An 18180-nucleotide genomic window follows, 5' to 3' on the forward strand; every position below is an offset into this window, starting at 1 on the left:
TGTAATGAAGATGCACTGCTAGTTTCCCCCAACCTCTCTTCTTTTTTTCCCCTCACTCTCTCCCTGCCTTCCAGCTCTCTCTATCTTGCCTGTGGTATTTTTCCCTCTCCTCAGCTCCTTTCCTTCTCTACCTCCTCCTCCCTGCCTTGTCTGTGAAGTTGTGGATGTGACCATTGCTCGGAGTGAGAGGCGCTTTTTGTAGCCTGGAGGTTTCTGGAAGTCCTGCACAGGAAATCGGTGAGCTAGATGACGGCCTCTGTGATGGTTATTGCTGCTTATGTAAAGTGCCGTGAGAGCGAGGGAGAGGCGGCATTGATCTCGTCCCACTGATTTCATAGATCCTCTTTAAGATGACAATACAGTTGTCTTTCTGTGTCATCTTCAAGTGCTCCTGTTTTTCAAATCAGCGATGTAGCAAATGACTCCTGTCATCAGCCGCACATGCTCAAACGGCGTCGTGTCAGCTTTGGGGAGCTGAAAGTCAGGTCAAAGCTTGCTTTGCACATGTGATTTACTGTATTCAGTAATGTTGTTTTTTTGTAGTTTTTTAAAAAAAATTTGGTTTTTTTTGCTCTGTAACTCTGGTATAAAGCAGCAGCAAGACATGCTCCTCGAGGTGAATGTCATGTTATTAACATCTTTGTTTTTGTGGAAGAGTGAGTGATCATCGATTGTCTGAAACCCGAGCTTTCCTCAGCCCTCCTGCCAGCTACTCTTCACTATTTACCTGTAAACTTGTCCTTTTGTCTCTTGCTTTGTCTGTTGATGGCCTCAGAGCTCTTTCTTTGTCCCTACCCCCTACCCCCACCCTCCCTTGTTGTACCAAAGCAGCCCAAAAGCCTCCAGGGATGAACAGACAAATAGAAGACAGCTACAGGTGAGGCTCCGTCCCTACATTCTCCCCATCTGTCTTTCTCCCCTGTGAGCACTCTGCCAGACAAGTTTTCAGGCACTCAAAAGCAGCAAATCGACTCACTGTAGGATTCACTGTCACTTAGTCGAGCTGGGGCACAGCAGCTCACTGGGAGGCCGGTTTCTCTTCCTTTCTCCATTTCGCCACTTCCTCAAATGAGGAAAACGATATTTGGCGTGGTTCTTTGCATAGCCGAGCTCGATTCCAGCTCCTCGCAATCCTGCTTTGTTTCTTCGTTTATGCATTAGTGTGGCGCTGCAGATGACAGCTTGATTAAGTGCTTGTCACATCTCAAATAATTCCAACTGGATGGGTCCAGTCAGCTGCGCTCCATCTCGATTTGCTCCGGTTAATTTTAAACAGCGCGACTGACGGGCGAGATGGTCGCACGCCGTCGCACGGATCCCTAGTCAAAGTGGTGGACGGTTTTGTTTCCCGTGCACATGTTTCATGATTGCGATTGAGCACGGGGAGAGCGCCGTCAAAGAGTTTCAGTCTCTGCCTTTTTATTCTTGGCACAAAGCAAACGATCTGCTCGGCACAAAGCCAGCAAAAACTCCGGTAGAGAAAGCTGGCATCTGGCTTCACATCGTGCGTGTGCACTCTGATGCATCCACGAGAGCATCGACATGCGCCCTTGGTGTAATGAAAGCCAAAAATTCTCTTAACAGTAGGAGTTTAAATTTCTCTCCTAAGTGCAGCGGCTTGCTCACAGGGAAGAGATTCACCGGCACCTCTGACAGCCCTCAGAGACCCTTTCCTGGAGAACCAGCAGTCCTCCCTTTCTTCTCCCTGTTTCCCTCTGTATTTAGCACTCAGCCTTTTCCTCTAATCAACAACAGGCTTGTGAAAATCTCTACATAAAACACACAGTGCTACTTTTTTTCCCTTTCTCTCTTTTCTTCTGCCTGATTCTTCCCCAGAGTTCTTTTTTTGTCTTGCCTGTGTAGCTGCTGCTATAAAGAGGATGACAACAGGCAGAGGAAACTAAAAGGACGAATTGTCTTTACCTCCCCCCCTTTTTTTGCTTTTCACTTTATCACTCTGCCTCGCTAATGCAGCTGCTTACATTACACGGGGCTCGTTCACTTTATATTTGCTGTCGCAGGGAGATAAAGACGATGAAAGTGAGAAATATACGTGGCAATCTTTGGGAATTTAGCTTAGGAATGTGGATACATGTAAGAAAAGAGATCATACTGGCTGGTTTTTTTCTCCTTTTTTCAAACGTGTATTTTCGTTTTTTCTTTTTTTTTGTTTCATGGGTAAATGGAGCTCATGGGGCACGGGAATCGACAGGCGCGTTTTAATTGTTTGTGACATGTGAAATGAGAAACAATAACGTGCGACTACTACAGGGCCCATGAGATTACAGTCTGGTCGGCTGCTTAAAGGAGTGTCAGAGAGATGCATTACCACATCTCTGTTTCCCTTTCTGCCCTCTGAGCCATAAACCACTCACAAGCATTTAGCCAGCAGTGATTTCTCCTCCGCTCACCTCCTCACCCTGTTTTGTGATCCTGTGGAGAGCATACCGTTAGAAAACCTCCCAGGCTTCCTAAACGAATCCTCTGTGTGTCTGTGTGTCTCTGCTTGCAGCCTTGGTACTCGGCAAATATCTGCAGCACCACCTGATTTGACTTGGTAATGGGGCATTGATGAGTCTGGGGGGAAATCGGGGGGGAGAAAGAAGAAGGGAAAAAAAAAAGGCACAAAATCGTACAGCCCCAAACCCACTACAGTGAGGCGGCACCAAACACGGCGTCAGTTTCTCAATAGCAATTGACAGAAATGGAAAAAAGAGAGGGTGAGGTAAAAATGGAGGACTATAGAGATATAGCTGTCATCTGTTGATGCCTGCAGCTGCCTGCTATTGCTACAGGGGGAGAAAAAAGCCAAGAGGTGGAGATGAGCTTCAACACCCAGGCTTCAACTCGATTTGTTTTTTTGTTTCTGCTGTTGTTGTTTTGTTTTTTTTGCCTCCACTGTCCTGAAAAAGCAGGTTTTCTAAGCAGAACAGCAGATTATTTACATCCTTTAGCAGAGCTCATTTCTCACAGAATACTGAGTTGTGTGTGGAGGACATAAAATGCAGCCAAGCCAGGCAGAGCACAGGAGATAAAAGCAAGATCGCTTAAGCACTCTCTGTTACCTCTAAAGCACATTTCTATTGCTGTTGATGTAGCCACTAGTCTAATAATTCATCTTCCCTAGTCTTTTTTTTTTTAAATCACGGCTAGCCTTGTGCACACACACACACATACACGCACACGTGCCCACACACAGTAACCGCTCTCAAACACAAATTCCCCTCTCTGCTGAGGGTAGACCCCTTCTAATATAAAACAAGCAATTCAAAGACGAAATGCTCGTCATCCTGCCGTCTCACCACGGCCAACAGATGAGTAGTGCTGCTAACAAAAAGCAGGGACTGACTGCGCCCAGCTCCCTCGCAGGGGCATCTTGTCTATGTTATCACTCCAGCTAGTGCTGCAATTAATATTAATGTGCTTTAAAGCACGCTCCAGCAGCCCCGCTTCCCTCGCTCCTCTCTCGTTTGCTCTGTGTCTGTGTGTGTGCGCATGTGTGTTTGTTACTCAGGAGGAAAAGAGCAATAAAGCCAGCATGGGATAAGAATCTAGGCAGGATATGACAGTCCTCATGTCAGCTGTCGTAGAGCTGGAGGGATATGTGGATAAAGACAAGAGATGAAGCTGAATCCCAACCAGCCAAACAGGCAGGTAGTACGGCTTGTAGGTAGAGGCTTCGAGTGTTCACAGCGGCTGGGCTGGGGGCTGTGCACAGCCTGTTTATTTAGTCATGTTGTAATAATGCTTGACCTTTTCTTTCAAGTCCGCAGGCTGACCTTTAGCACCTTACTCCTCTGCAAATCACACACACACACACACACACACACACACACACACACACACACACACACACACACACACACACACACACACACGCAGAGGGAGAGTGAGACAAGCACCTCCTTTGCAGGGAGCTTCATGGTCTGCCAGCTCTAGGAGTGGATTGTTCCAAATTAGTATGCATTAGGTGGTTAGTGCAAAGCATTTAATTATGCGAGATGGCACTAAACTGTCTATGTTATGATTAGCCCAACACGTTACAACTTTAATCTCTTCATCCCCCCCCCTCTTTCTGCGGGTGACGAGGAGATACATTGGGGGATATGTGAGGTGGTGGCTTATTAGGGATAAGTTTATGATTTTTCAAGTCTGTCTTAAAGCAATGCTGATTTGCCTGTATTCTCATGAGTGTAGGTGTTGATCTCGGTAACAATTCCCGCTCTCCACTTTGGACCTTATGCTTTTCCCTGTAATGCAGTTACACTGTAAGAAATTGGGGGTAAATTGCATAGCCCTCTTTCAGTGCACATTAAATTCCTCTGTGGCACATAATAAGCCTCAACAGTCCCGCTATGCTAAATCTAGCTGGTATCTTTTTAGAGTTAATATCTATTTAGCACAAATTTCCTCCATTTTTGTTTCTTAAGTTGGCTCCCTGTGGAGCTCCTGTGGGAGGACACTTTAAAGTAGTTCTGTTCTCATCACTAACTTGGAAGTCAATGTATCCAGCAGATGTGATAGCATGAGTAGTTTTTTCCATATTTGTAGTTTGGGACAGAAACAATTAAGTAATAATGTGTCTAATTGTGTTTGGAGTATGGCTGTGTGATGACATTACTAGCTGCCCGTGACGCGGCTAATACGGTGGGTGTACTGGCGCTTTAAGACCTTTCCATTTGTTTGCCTTAATTTCTTCTTTTATGACGTAGTATTTTTATGTGCTTTTTATAGGGGCTCTATAGTGTAGTGGTAATAAGCAGACGGTAGCTGGTTTGATCCTCGAAGGAGACACAAGCCCTGCTGTAGTGACCCTGCTTTGAATAAGGGAGCAGCCAAAAGTAGCTTTTATTTTTTTTGTTCTTTTATCTGAGGTGTTGTGAAAGTAAAAGGCGATCTCGTAAGACGTTCCTTAGAGAGATCAAGAGTAGGGCTGCCACGATTATGTCGACTATTAAAATCGTCGACGACTAATTTAATAGTCGACGCATCGTTTGAAGCTTTGTAAGATCACAAAGGACGCAGGAATGAGTAGTAGGATTTAAGAGTGTAATAACGGACTGAAACAGAAGATGGCAGCACTGCATGTACAAGGATGCCAGCTGCCGTTAAACCCCGAAGAAGAAGAAGCTGTGTCCCAGAATTCATAGCGCAGCCCAGCGCAGTTGTCAACAATGGCGGCAGCTAGTTAGTTTTAACTTTACTCTTATTATTCTTTCTGGGTCACAAAAAAAACGTTTAACATATTTTCAGGCGAGAATGTAGCTGTGTAAACCTCAAATATCTGCTCAGTTTATCAGGACACCACATATTTTCAAAAGCGCTCCGACGTTTTCGGAGACGTCTGTTACCCACTAGCTGTTAGCTAGGCGGGGGCAAGGCTAACTAGAGCCGTGAGAACACCGGACTCCCGGCAAATCGTTTTCAAACCCACCGCCGTCTTTCGCTAGTCAGGTTAAACATATATATAAGTCACTTAGATAACTTAAAAATGTTATTGTTTGGCTTTCTTTAGTATTTTATTTGTTCCTGAGTAAATCGGTTTGGCTGAGATTAAAGTTATAGTTTTTGCACAGCTAAAACTGTCAAGCAGACAGCTGATTATCAGAAGTGTGAGACGCTGGAGTAGGGTTGCCAACCGTCCCTTAAAATACGGAATCGTCCCGTATTTAGAAACAAAAGTACACGTCCCGTATTGAGCTAATAAGGGACGCACTTTGTCCCGTAATACAGTGAGAATCAAAAGTAGTCTATAACTTTTAATGGAATTAACGCTTTGTTTGAAAACATAATTCCCAGCCCCTCTCCTGCTTTGTGACCAATGAGCTGACAGCACACTTATGACAATTCGAGTATGACAATTCAGATTACCGCTCATCTCATTGGTCGAGGAAAGGTCGCTTACGGAGAAAATACCGGAAGACAACAGATGACCACAACAAGAAGCATGGCCAACAGGGAAACAAACGCCGACACTGCGGTGCAAGTCTCGGACGACAGTACACCTAAAGCTGGGCAGACACTGTGCGATTTTTTCAGTCACGTTATTCAGCTCCTGCTCAAACTGCACGATTGACTCGCAGGGGTTAGAAGTTGGTAGGTCACGATGCAGGTCTCACACTATACCGCCCGATGCTCTGATGCGACCTGAGTGCTCACACTGTGCCTCCATAACACGAAGGTTATAACAGAAAATCTGTCGCGCTCTCTCTCTCTCCGTCTTACACTCACACAGACACACACACCACCACCATCAACTTTGCTAAATTGCTAATGAAAAACATGATCAGGCAGCTGTGATTGAGCAGCATGTAAATCCAACTGTTTTCACGGTTGTTGTGGTCGTGATAATTTTGTGATGCCACATCGAAAAGGCTCGGATGAGCTTTCCAAAGTTCTACAAGTTGTGCCTCCATCGCTTGTGTCCAGATCACACGCTGCACAGCCGTGCTGCTCCATCTTTTACACCAACGTTTACGTGTTTGCGCGCGAGCAGTGTGAGCGGCTGTGATGAGACCCTCACGAGCGATTGATGATCGGGAGCTGGTCGTGAGGTGTTAATCACTTCTCGTTACCCCACGTATACTACACGATGCACGATGAAGGCCAAAATCGGTCAAAAATCGGCTCAAAATGGGCCTAAAACCGCACAGTGTGAGCCCAGCATTAGAGCAGCAATGTTTGTTCCCCTCAGAGAAAGGGAAGAATGGGAAAAGGAAAACACCTGGCTGGAAAAAGTTAATATGGGCATGTGCAATGAATATCAGCGCTATGTGGCCAGAAGTGTGATAATATAATTTATTTTGTGTAATAAACAACTGCAAGGATAGATGATTACAACAAATAGATGACTAATACATAAAAGTAATACATAGATGAATAATGATGATGAGTTAAGATGCGTAATCATGGGAACAAGCGGGTTTACAAACAGGAGCAGCTGATTAGCATTAGAAAAGCTGAAATAATATTTCAACTGAAGCCGATTGTACTAAATGCACTAAATGTGCACTGTTACAAGAATGTTTTTCTTTCTATTGTTTTCTATTATTTTAAGTTAAGCAGGACAGAGTTCTTTTAAAGAAAGATTTACTTATATTCTCAAAAGTTAAGCATGACAGGCTTCTGTTTAAGAAGGAGACCTGTTTTATTGTGTTAATGTTGTCATTTTGAGCTAAAAATAAATGGCTAAATGATCATTTGTTTCACATGTGTTCATATCACAAAGAATACACATCTACTTAAATCAAATTCAAGTCAAAGGGTTAAAAAAATAATTTCACACACAAAAAAAGAGCTAGAAAATTCACCACACTGGGAAGGGTGAAGACAACTGGGTCGCCCGGCCCTGGCCACGAGGTGTCCCTTATTTATTTTTCAGGGAGTTGGCAACCCTACGCTGGAGAATATACTCCGGTGTCCTGTTATATTTTAGAAAGCAAGGAGTTTATTAAACTTCACCGAAACAATCTGCAAATTTCATTAAAAATTAATAAACTACCATCTTGTCTTTATTTTTAGTTAGCACAAACACTTAAAGCTGTAAGCTAATGATAGTTCTATAAGAGCAGATGCTGCTGGTGCAATAAGCTGTACGCTGTACGTCCAATGGATGATGATCTGATTAGTCGACTAATCGCAAAAATAATCGGTGACTAGTCGACTATCAAAATAATCGTTTGTGGCAGCCCTACTCAAGAGCGGACCGTGTTGCTACTGTTGGAGAAAACTGACATAAATACACTGCTGGCACAGCTGAGCTGAGCTTGGAGAAGGATTGCCACAGCAGGAGAGGTGCTATGAGAAGAAGGCTGAAAAGCACAGCTATGTCATCATAAGCTGACCTACCAACAAAGAAGAGAGTGTTAAGTGCAAAAAAACCCCAAAAAACTAGATGTGTTGGTAATTATCAGTCAGCCAGCGTAATATGGAGAAGTAAGGGCGAGATGTTGCTAAAAAGGCCGCAGAGATTACTTTCCAGTTAGCAGCTCATTTGTTACATTATTTGCCTCACCTATATAGAATCGCATCTACAGTGTCAGTGAGTGTATCTCCCAAGAGCATGTATTGATATGGTAATCGAGAGGTTGTGATCTTGATCTATTTTTGTATAAATCTCTTCTTAAATTCCAAATCCGCACTTGACATCAGTTCTCTTTGTAACATGAGTGATAAGTCGGCCAACAAAACCTACACGTGGCTACTTTAAGGTGTCCATCCTCCAAGCTTGGCAAGGAAGAAATAGAGGGGAGTTTTTGCTAAATAGGCTGTGTTTCTGAAATATTGGCATTTTACCTCGGACAAACTTGGCAGTGCATTCTGTCACCTATTTCTTAGAGCGTTGTTGTGTTCTGGGGAAAAACCTTTGGTGCCCAGATGGAGAGCAGCGGAGAGAGTCACAGCTTCTCACATACACGTGGGTACATCAGTTTTATTTTAAGTCACAGAGTCTTGAAAAATCCCATCCTTTAAGAAACGCTGGCATATTCCCATTAGATGTCACAAGTATCCTCACTATCTCTGCAGCTAATGCTTTCTCCCTAGAAGGAGTTTGGTATTTCGCTTGTCTCCCCTCCTTCACTCCCCCTCAGATACTTTGTCAGACGATATTGAATCAAGCCTTTTATGTGTGTACGTGCATATCCCCGCTCTCTGTTTTCACTGAGCCGCTTTTCATGGAAGGCAGGCCTTTTTAATCTTGGGCAGCAGTGGCAGAAGCAGCCTGGGCAGAGTCGGAGCGAACCAGGCAGCCATCCAGCCAGGCAGTCAGTCGCTGCAGCGGAGCCCCAGCAGCTCCCCGGAGGAACCCATTATACAGGAGAGATATCAAACCATGAATCATTTACGCCAATCCTCCCATCCCCTCCCTTCACCTACCTTTGCACGCAGCCCTGACGCCCGGCCCCGGCCGCCTGCTTGCCGCTGTCTGCATCATTAATGAATGATTATTGCATTTCATAAACATGGAGCTACAGTAATTAAAGTGTTATCGATCCCTTCCACGTTGACTCCAAGGTGAAGAGAAATGTTTGCGTGTCCTCCACTTACACATTTCTTTGTCACAATGCTGGGTAGAAAAAGTCCTTCTAGGAACAATAGGCAGTGATTTATTTAGCCTGAGGGCATGATACATATTTTTTTTCTCTGTTTAGACACTTGAGATGTAGTCTTGAATCAGAGAGGATGATGAAGATAGAGCTGGGTGGGGTTTGCGGGTTGCCTCTCATTGTGCAGCGTGTCGGTGGTGTTGGAGTGTTTTCCTATGTTAGTGTTTGGTGTTTTGCGTAAAAGGTGGAAGGACACGGAGGTTAATGTGCTGGAAAAGAGTGATTTAGGTCAGTGGTCGTGTCTGCATCTGTCACTCTGACAAGCTGGCGCTTTAGGAGGCTGTGTGGTGTTGAATAAAGGAGAGAGTGAAAGACAAGTGAGGAGAGAGCCGGCTCTTTCAAATGGAAAAGAGGAAAACCTGACTTGACTGTGATTTGCGCTCTCAGCGACAGGCACAGTGTTACAAGCAGCCGTTTGATATAAACCTAATCAGTTTCGCCTCTTTATTGAGGATCAAGATAGTTAAAAGTCTCTGCAAATAAGTGCACGTGTCCCTGCCTCCCTTCCATCTGTTTTCCTTCCTTACTCCCTCTGCCCTGCTGTCATTTCTCCCGGTCATTTTTTCCTCCTCTCATCTCATTTTCACCATGCTTGTCTCTTTTGCATTCTTAACATCTTTCCACTGTTTCCTCATTCCTCAGCCGCCACCTCCCTCCCCCGACCGTTTCAATCAGGAGGGCACTTCAGCGTAAATATCACAATCGCTTTAGGAGGCAACAATTGTGTAATTCTAGACTGATAGCGATGTTTAAAATAACAATTTGGCCAATAGCAGTGGGAGACATTTGTTTTTTTGTTTTGTTTTTTCATTTTGGGTTCCTCCTTTTGTTTGCGGGAAAAAATGAAATCTCGATTATGAATAAATAACTGTTTGAAAGTATTTCGATCTATCTCTACATGTTACAAATGTGCAAAACTGGATCTCCAAGGACACACAGTATGTAAACACAGGCCACAGTCAATAGGCTGATGTCACTTATTTGACGTTGTTCCAATCAGTGAAGAGAAAAGAATGGAGAATCCATTCATTAATGAATGGGATGTTTGTTTGTTTTGGGTTTTTTTTTTATGCTGTGTCCCCTGTGGATTACATGCAACTTACCCTCCATAGTTATCAGTAAAATTTCCCTTTCCATTTCAGCACCTAAATGGATAGTTTCCCTGGAATTATTTATTTTCATAGACGCAGATTTTAATAGGCTCTTTGTTAAAACTAACTAAATGTTTATTCACAGCTGTTGTTTGTTTTCACCCCCAAAAAAGCGCTAAATAAAGTCATCACAAATACGGAGTTGTTAAGGACGACGTACAAATGCGAAAAGCAGATTGATCGAGCCATTAAGTGCGAGATAGCCCGGTTCAGCAAGCTCGTGCTGATTAGTAGCCTTTTCTCCCTGCCCTGTGCCTTGTCCCTTTTGTTAGTGAGCCACATGGCTCTCTACAGGGCTTAGTCTAATCAGTGCTAAATATTCAGCGGTAGCCCGTAGCCTAATCAGGCAGAGCATAATCATTGTCAACCAATTGCATTCCTCTTGACCTCCCAGATGGAGGTAAACTGCACAGCCTCTCCATAGCACCACCTCAATTACTGCAGTAGTAATGGTGATAAAGAAGAGCACAAGCTCAAATGAAAATGGCTGATTGATGTGGACACACATGGCTCATATTTGGATTATAAGGAAGAACATTACGGGTGTTAGGGTCACAGTCATGGTGCGGGATTCGAAACATTGACCAGGTATTTCGTGAATTTTTGCCCTGTTGTGAAATACAACAGCATCCCCAGGGGTCTTGCCACCTAAAGCACAACCCTCTTGTTCCTCCTCTGCTGCAGTGTCAAGGGGGTGGGACTGTATATCTAAAATGCTCATGTGTGCTGCCTGTGACTGGCCCTCTTATGCTAGTGACAGCTGTGGGGTCAGAACAAAAAGCTGTCTATTTCCGAAGCCGCCATCCCTCTTCTTTCTCAGACACACACACACAAAGAGAGAAAGAACCAGTTGGAGATTTGCGGAAATTGCTTGTTTTCACTGTTGAGGCATTCATCAATTATGGCTTCCAATCAAAGAATTAATAATGTTTCAGTGTGATTTGTTTATATTTTAGTTTGTCTGATTAACTAAAAAACTGAAACATAATTTTTGTTAATAAAAAATACTCACATTTTGAGAAGGTGTAATGTTAGTTGATGAATTATAGTGTTTTTTTTATTATGCTTTAATACATTGATTGATTTGTTTAAGGACTTTGAATTTATTATTTTGCTGATGGGCAGTTCAGAGCTCTTCTTGTTGTCAGGCTGCTCTTCAGTTGTTTCTGTTGATCCAGGCTGAGAGCATGAATAGAGGGATGTAACTAATTGACCCTGGCACCTTAAGGGGGCTGAGGTAGAGTTGGGGAGCAGGTGCTGAGTGGGTTGCCCACCGTCTCTCACGCCGGTCCTCGTCTCAGCGTGCGTATCCCCGCTGAGCACCAAACACTCCCCGCTGACCGATTGGCTCACACGGCTCTCCGTAAGTGCAATGATGCTGGATGCCTTAGCCTGCGTGAGCAGCATAATACCGACTAATGCCTGAAGGAGCGCTCTCCCCATTTTTATATCACCGCTTCCCTCAGCTGCTGCTTAGCCAAGCCTGGCCAGTGCAGAGTGGAGCTGAGTGCCTTCCTTTTCTGCTCTCACTCTGCTCCGCCTGGCAGTTTATTAAAAGGAATACTAGCTTTTTCCTCGCGCCCGGGTGTTTGATTTCGACAGCAGCAGAAGCTGTCACGGCAGATAAAAGGTAGCGGGCGCCAGAATTACGGTGCACACAGCATCTGTATTTACTGCGTCATTCTCCCTGCCTCTGACAAGGGAGGAGGAGGAGAGGAGGAGAAAATGGAGGACAGGCTGCTGCGTTCATGTGTCTTTACATTGACATGTCTCATCAGGGAGAGAGGTGGACAGACAGTCTGCAGTGAAGCCATCAATCAGCCCTTTTCAATACATCTGTCCAGTACACTGTAATGCTCACACATAAAGACTGACAAAGGAAGGCATTATTGGTTCTGTTGACATCTTTTTTTTTTTTTTTTATAAACCACCTTTCAGATGGCTTTTCAGATGGAGTAAAATAGCAGGGTGATTGCAGTGTGCTGGCTAAAAATGTCAAGGAGGCAGTTCTGGATTGATATGATTGCTGGCTTGTTGCTTTGAGTTTTGTTTTTTCAAAATTAGCAAGCACACAACACAACGGTAAATATAACAGCGATTCAGCTATCTTATGCATTTGTATAATGAGAGGTTCTTTGTTCTCACCGCGGGTGTCGTTGATTCCTCCGACGCCGCCACTTAAACCTAATCAGTTAATTGTGTAAAATGATTTATTTTCGACTTCAGCTTTTGTTTCTGAAAGTATTCTCTCTGTGTACCTCTCCTTGAAAACAACTCAACGGAGAGATCCATTTTCCTGGCTGTATCCCTAACTGAGGCTGTGGGTCATGCTAATTTTTCATCGGCATAATTTCATTGAGCTTTAATTAACACAACAAGGATTCGGTGTCCTCCAGTGTCATCTGCTCAGACAGCTAATACAAACTCATTATCTCAGCTCCCTCTAAAACAGTACTGTATTACCCTGCATACTACTTGGGCATACATAAAAAAAAAAAGAAGAAAACCCCCCAATACTGATGTATTCATCTGTGTAAGATAAGGGTTTTAGATCATGTCCTGTTTTAACCTAACCCTGCTTTAATACATTAGTATCCATGTGCTCGTTTGCTTCACCTGCTTCAGCAGCTGTCTGTCTTCTTCATGCATCTCGATGCTGTAGCCTGTGGTGACAGCAAGACTAATGTATTCACGGCACCGCCACGGTGAGAGGCATTACTTTACCTCTGCTTAATTGAGGGGAAACTCCCCTGACACCTGCTTAGTACAGCACTAAGCTGGGAGAGCGGCCAGACTCAACCCTAGGAGCATGAGGCCACTGAACCCTGACTGAGAAATAACGCAACCCCAGACCACCCAGGGGCTGCCGAGGGAAGAAATGATTTAATAATACTGATGAGATATTACACCGACTCTTCCTCCACTGTCTCCCTCTCGTTCGCTCTCATTACTTTTTACCTGGTGAGGGAGACAGCTCTGACTCTGTGCCTGAAGGTGTATTTAGATGGGGCTGCTAAATATTTCAGACCCTGAAGACAGAGACTCTGAGTAAAAAGAAGAAGCAAAGAAGGGAGCAAGAGGGGCAAAAAAAAAAAAAAAAATCCGTGCACAGGGGTTTGACATGGATTGTGGAGGGAGGTTAGGGAGTGTAGTCAAGGGCAGTCAGGGCAGGCCTGTAATTGGCTGACACTGGAATATAGCAGTGGATTTGTGTGTGTGTGCCTGTGTGAGTGTGCAGTCAGGCAGTGTCTGAATACTGTAAGGCCAAATATATCGCTCCAGCCAGACTGCATTGCTTTCAGAGTGTTGATATGCTGCCATCACCTTGCACTAGAGTGAATGTTGATCTCAAGTACAACAGACACTAATATTATTTTCTTTGGGCTCACATACCAAACTCCCCCTACGTCTGGAGCCTTATAGGCAGGGTGCCATCTGAGACTCGGCATGACAGCTCGACTGAGCTCCTGCCTCGTTTTTAATTGTCCCAGGCCCCAGGGGCTGCTGGGAGCTAGCTGGGCGGGGCTGAACATTTTCTCCAGGGGGATGTGGAGAGGTGGGTGACAGAACACTCGCAGTGTCAGATGCAGGTGCAGAGAAAAGAGATGGAGAGGGGGCTGACAAGCTAACCGTGGGGAGCCAAGTAGTGGGAAGCCATTCACTAAAATGAGAGAGGAGAGGGCTTTATATAAGAGGAAAGCTCACAGGAGGCATCCATTTTCCTGCTCCAGCACCGCTGCACACACAATATGTATTATCCGTGCAGTTATCAGCTGGTCTGTTAAATGACGTTGTTGCTAGAATTTATGTAAAGAGCACAATATGGCCGCGGCGTTATATCAACAGTACATTTTTACAATGTGACGTTTAGTAGCATTACTTATTCAGAGGATGAAAAATGTGCTCCCTCTTGTGTAGTTGTCCTGTCATCATGACCCAACACTGGCTGGTGGATCATAATCTTCTATTCCCTGCTATGGTTCAGCTTGGTGGTTGTGATTAGGCCTGGAGTGAACAATGTGGCTTCAAGAATTGCAGTCATTTTGAGTAGAATCACAATTCATGACCTCAATCACAGTTCTCACTACAGATGTAGTTGAAGCCATGTGATCTTACATGTGGTCTTTGCAGAAATGTTGCTGTGTTTAGTCCTTTTAAATTGGACTGAATCTGTTCTCCCCTTCAGTGCAGTTTGCTTGTGCAGTTGTGAACATGCTGTCCGTAACCAAAACCACTATCAGACCATTTGGAGGGCATGATCTTGGTCTGGTTTTAAACTAACTCCACAGCGGTTGGTTTATGGTGTGAATGTAATCTGACACAACTGCAAAATGAGTGCTGTCAAAGTGCCAAATGCCTTCCTATAGTCAAGTATGCTTTACATTCTGGGATCTGGCAGGGTACCATAGATGAGCAGGGTACACAAATAGTCAGTATTGGCTAGAAACTAGCTATAAATTCTCCTTTTTCTCCGTTAGGCCAGCTAGCTCGTGATTGTCTATCATGCAGTCATGGAATTGGTGGCGACATACCGTCTTTGAAACCGTAACTGCTGTTGTACATTAATAAAATAGGAATAATACATTTAACTGAATAGTATTTCTGTAATTGACTAGCTAGGGCAGCAATGTTTAGACATCTAGTCGACCAGTCATGCACTTTCCTAATTATATGCAAGTATTTTATTTTGAAAGTTCAGCTCCAATCAGCTGGCCTGAGCTTGTTTATCCTTACCTGCTTAGGAGTCAGAGGGAAGTCCAACACAGCTAGGCTTTTTTTACATTATCTGGCTGGATGAAACCTAAAACCCCAGTTGGAGACAAAGAGTTTCTCAATTTTCTCTGTTAAGCCACACTTTCTAATTCAAACTGCCTGTGTGGTCACAAAAAGTGAGGTTTTCATACATCACGTGAGACAAAATGATCCCTATGAGTGTCACCTACTCTGATGAGAGATGATATCAGATGATGATGATAAAATGTTGATAAAAATCTATAGAACATAAAAACATAACCGTAAAATGCAACACGGTTATGTTTTTATGTTTTATGCTGTAAATAAGATAAGAGATTAAAGCTCCAGAAAATTGTTAATCTTCAGATTTAGTGCACAGAGCGGTAAAATAAACATCTTAATCCAATTCAATAATTCAAGCGAATTATTTTAACGTGGAGTGAGCTTTCACAGCTGCCGTTTATTTCTACGTTACCATCCAACATCATAATGAAGGAGATGTGGAAGTCATTTTAGTTTAGGGCTGTGCGATATAACGATATATATCGGATGATGATATAAAAACGTCTATCGTTTCATTTTACGCTATCGTTTCTTTCGTGGTGTCGCAAAATAAACTGTTTACGGCAATATTTTTTCATGGTTTTGATGGTCACTGTAGTGGCTATATTAATTTCTTAAAGTTCTCTCTTTCTCTTATATTTTATATAACCACACTACGGACGGACAAGCGCCTGTTTTTATGCGTTGTGGTTAGCAACAATGACGGTAACAGCATCGCGTGTCCGCTTGTTTATGTTCCACATAAACCTTTCACAATAAAGCTCAAGATTCTGTTGAGACTTTTCAAAAATATACTGAATCACGTGAAAGAGCAGATTATTTCCGGATGAGAAGTAGAAAAGAGCCGTCAGGTGCTAAAAAATAAACCTTAGACTCAAACGTTAGAACAGACTTTTCCCCGCAGCACGCCGTGTAATAAATACTCACAAAGAAAACGGCGGCCGTTACAACTTATGTCTAAAAATGTATCGTTTCATGCATCGGTTAAAACACTCGACTCCAGCTACACGATGCGCAGCTGGAAACACTTCCCGCAAGTCGAGCTGCCCAAGATTCACAGAATTTACAGAAAATGTTACATTTTTGTGATTTATATCGTTATCGGACGATAGAATTCTTATATCGGGATATGAGATTTTGGTCATATCGCACAGCCCTACTTTAGTTTGTTGGCAGATCAAAATGAAAGTAACTGTATTGATCGCACAGGTCTTCTTGGTGTGTGTTCTTTCTTCTAGTAGATCACATACCAAAATAGGGTTGTTGCTGGCCAGGCTGCGTCAATTTACAGAAAAACATTCAGAAGTTGTTGCAAACCATTTGCTGGGCACAGGTTCAAATATGTGAACAATTTTCTCCATTTACATTTTTTTGATTATAATAATTAATATGAGATTATTAATTTGAAAATGCTCCTTTGGGTTCCGGGAAATGGTCACAGTAGGCTCTTTTTTTTCACAACAAATCAATTTATTGATGAAAATAATCTTCATCTTAATTGATAATGAAAACAATTATTTGTAACCCATGTGTGATTGTGTAATTGGCTACACTCATATAGCACCACAATTGAGCCTATTCTCCAGAAGTATTTTATTAATTTATTTCTTCCCGTTTTTATGCTGCGCACCAAAGCCCAGTAAATATCTTTGGACTCCTCCTCCATGTTATGTTGCAGCGTCAGTTTCTTCCCAGTGCTCAGCCTCATACCATATTTTTCTGTGATGTTGCTACTGCCTTGCCACACATTCTGCAAATACACCGCAATTTGTACTATTAATCTGGCAGCTACATGAAAGATGAGTCAGATGCTAGAGCCTCTTTTTGTCAGGCAGTTTTGATTGCTGCAATACACTGTCAGCTCCAGTTATGATTCATCGCTCTATTAAGGTGAACATATATCCAAAATGCTTCTGAATAAGGCAGTACATGCCTTAATGTGATTACACTTCCTCTGACTTTGACCGTATTCAGGTTAGGTTAATTGGAAAAGAATGTCTACATAGCAGTTTATTGTTCAGAGTATTGTCCCTATTGGGTAAATTATTGTACAGCTACAGTCCTTGTAAATATACTCGTTGAGCCATTGAGGTTTTTTTTTCGTTAGTAAATCATTTGAACAATTGCAGAGCTGTTAAGGGCTGCTGGAATAAAATGTTGTGCAGCTGATAGGAAGCAGTGGCATGAATTCGGGTCTTGCTTTTCCTTTGCTGCAGGCACGGAGACGTCATCAGCCCAGCCTCGCTGGGGTCAGAGTCTCTGTAAATAGCCCTGAGGGGATTCAGGCTGCACTGATAGCATACCTGCTGTTACCCTGAGACGTTATCCAACTGCATGCCATCCCAAGCCCAGGCTCCCTCCCAGCTGCTGTGCTCTACTTTGCATTGTTCTGCAATACCTCACACAAAGATGGAGTGGGGCCATTATACCTCTGGCTCTGTAACGCTCCCTGCAGACACACATAAACATACACACTCATGCTTGCTTACACCTACACCAACAAGCACGCACATAACTGCAGCTATTCACATTTGTCGCTGGGTTTAGGTCTTCATATGTTTGTCATTGCACATTGCAGGTACAAATCTTTGCACAGCCATATGAGACACCCCCCCCCCCCCCCCCCCCCCAACACACACACACACACACACACACACACACACACAAATCAAACTGGATTGGGCTGTCACCACAAAAAGCTCTGCAGCGGCAGCGCTGGCTGGCTTTTTCGCAAAGGGGTCAGAGTGGACTGCAAATTACAGCTGGTGGCCAACCACGGCCTGTGATGGGTCTCAATGCGCTGTGTGTTTACCCACACACCTGCACCTCCTCGGATGGTAGAGGCGGCGAGCACAGCCGAGAGCACACAGCCATTTTGTAACACCTCAAGGAACTCTCCTTCTTGTCTCCCTCCTCTCTCTGTATGAGGAATAGATGAGGTGGTGCCATTAAGTGAATTTGCTGTTATTTCCCCAGGCTCTTAGCTGAAGATGTCAAACCTCAGCCAGTGAGGCAGCCAAGTATGACGACTCAGGCAGAGGCTTACACACACAAACACACACACATACACACATTGCACTCTGCTACGCACATGATCAGCTTTCATGCTTCTGTGTAATTTATCA

At 43.7% G+C, this 18180-nt stretch overlaps 1 protein-coding gene across 5 annotated transcripts in view; it reads left to right on the forward strand.

Annotated features, from left to right (window-relative positions):
• rerea (arginine-glutamic acid dipeptide (RE) repeats a) overlaps positions 1 to 18180 on the forward strand; it is a 133653-nt gene that overhangs the window by 8462 nt on the left and 107011 nt on the right. The window contains exon 1 of one of the 5 annotated variants that reach the window (XM_086278323.1): positions 860 to 877. The exons of the other annotated variants lie outside the window; for them this stretch is intronic. The gene's annotated coding sequence lies outside the window, so the exon portion shown is untranslated. Of the gene's footprint in view, positions 1 to 859; positions 878 to 18180 lie in introns of those variants that run through there. 5 annotated transcript variants of the gene reach the window in all.

Source organism: Aulonocara sp. 'chitande type north' Nkhata Bay, linkage group LG20, assembly GCF_057382095.1.
Source record: "Aulonocara sp. 'chitande type north' Nkhata Bay isolate Kocher_YH1m ecotype deep benthic linkage group LG20, A_spYH_male_GT1.1, whole genome shotgun sequence".
NCBI lineage: Eukaryota > Metazoa > Chordata > Actinopteri > Cichliformes > Cichlidae > Aulonocara > Aulonocara sp. 'chitande type north' Nkhata Bay.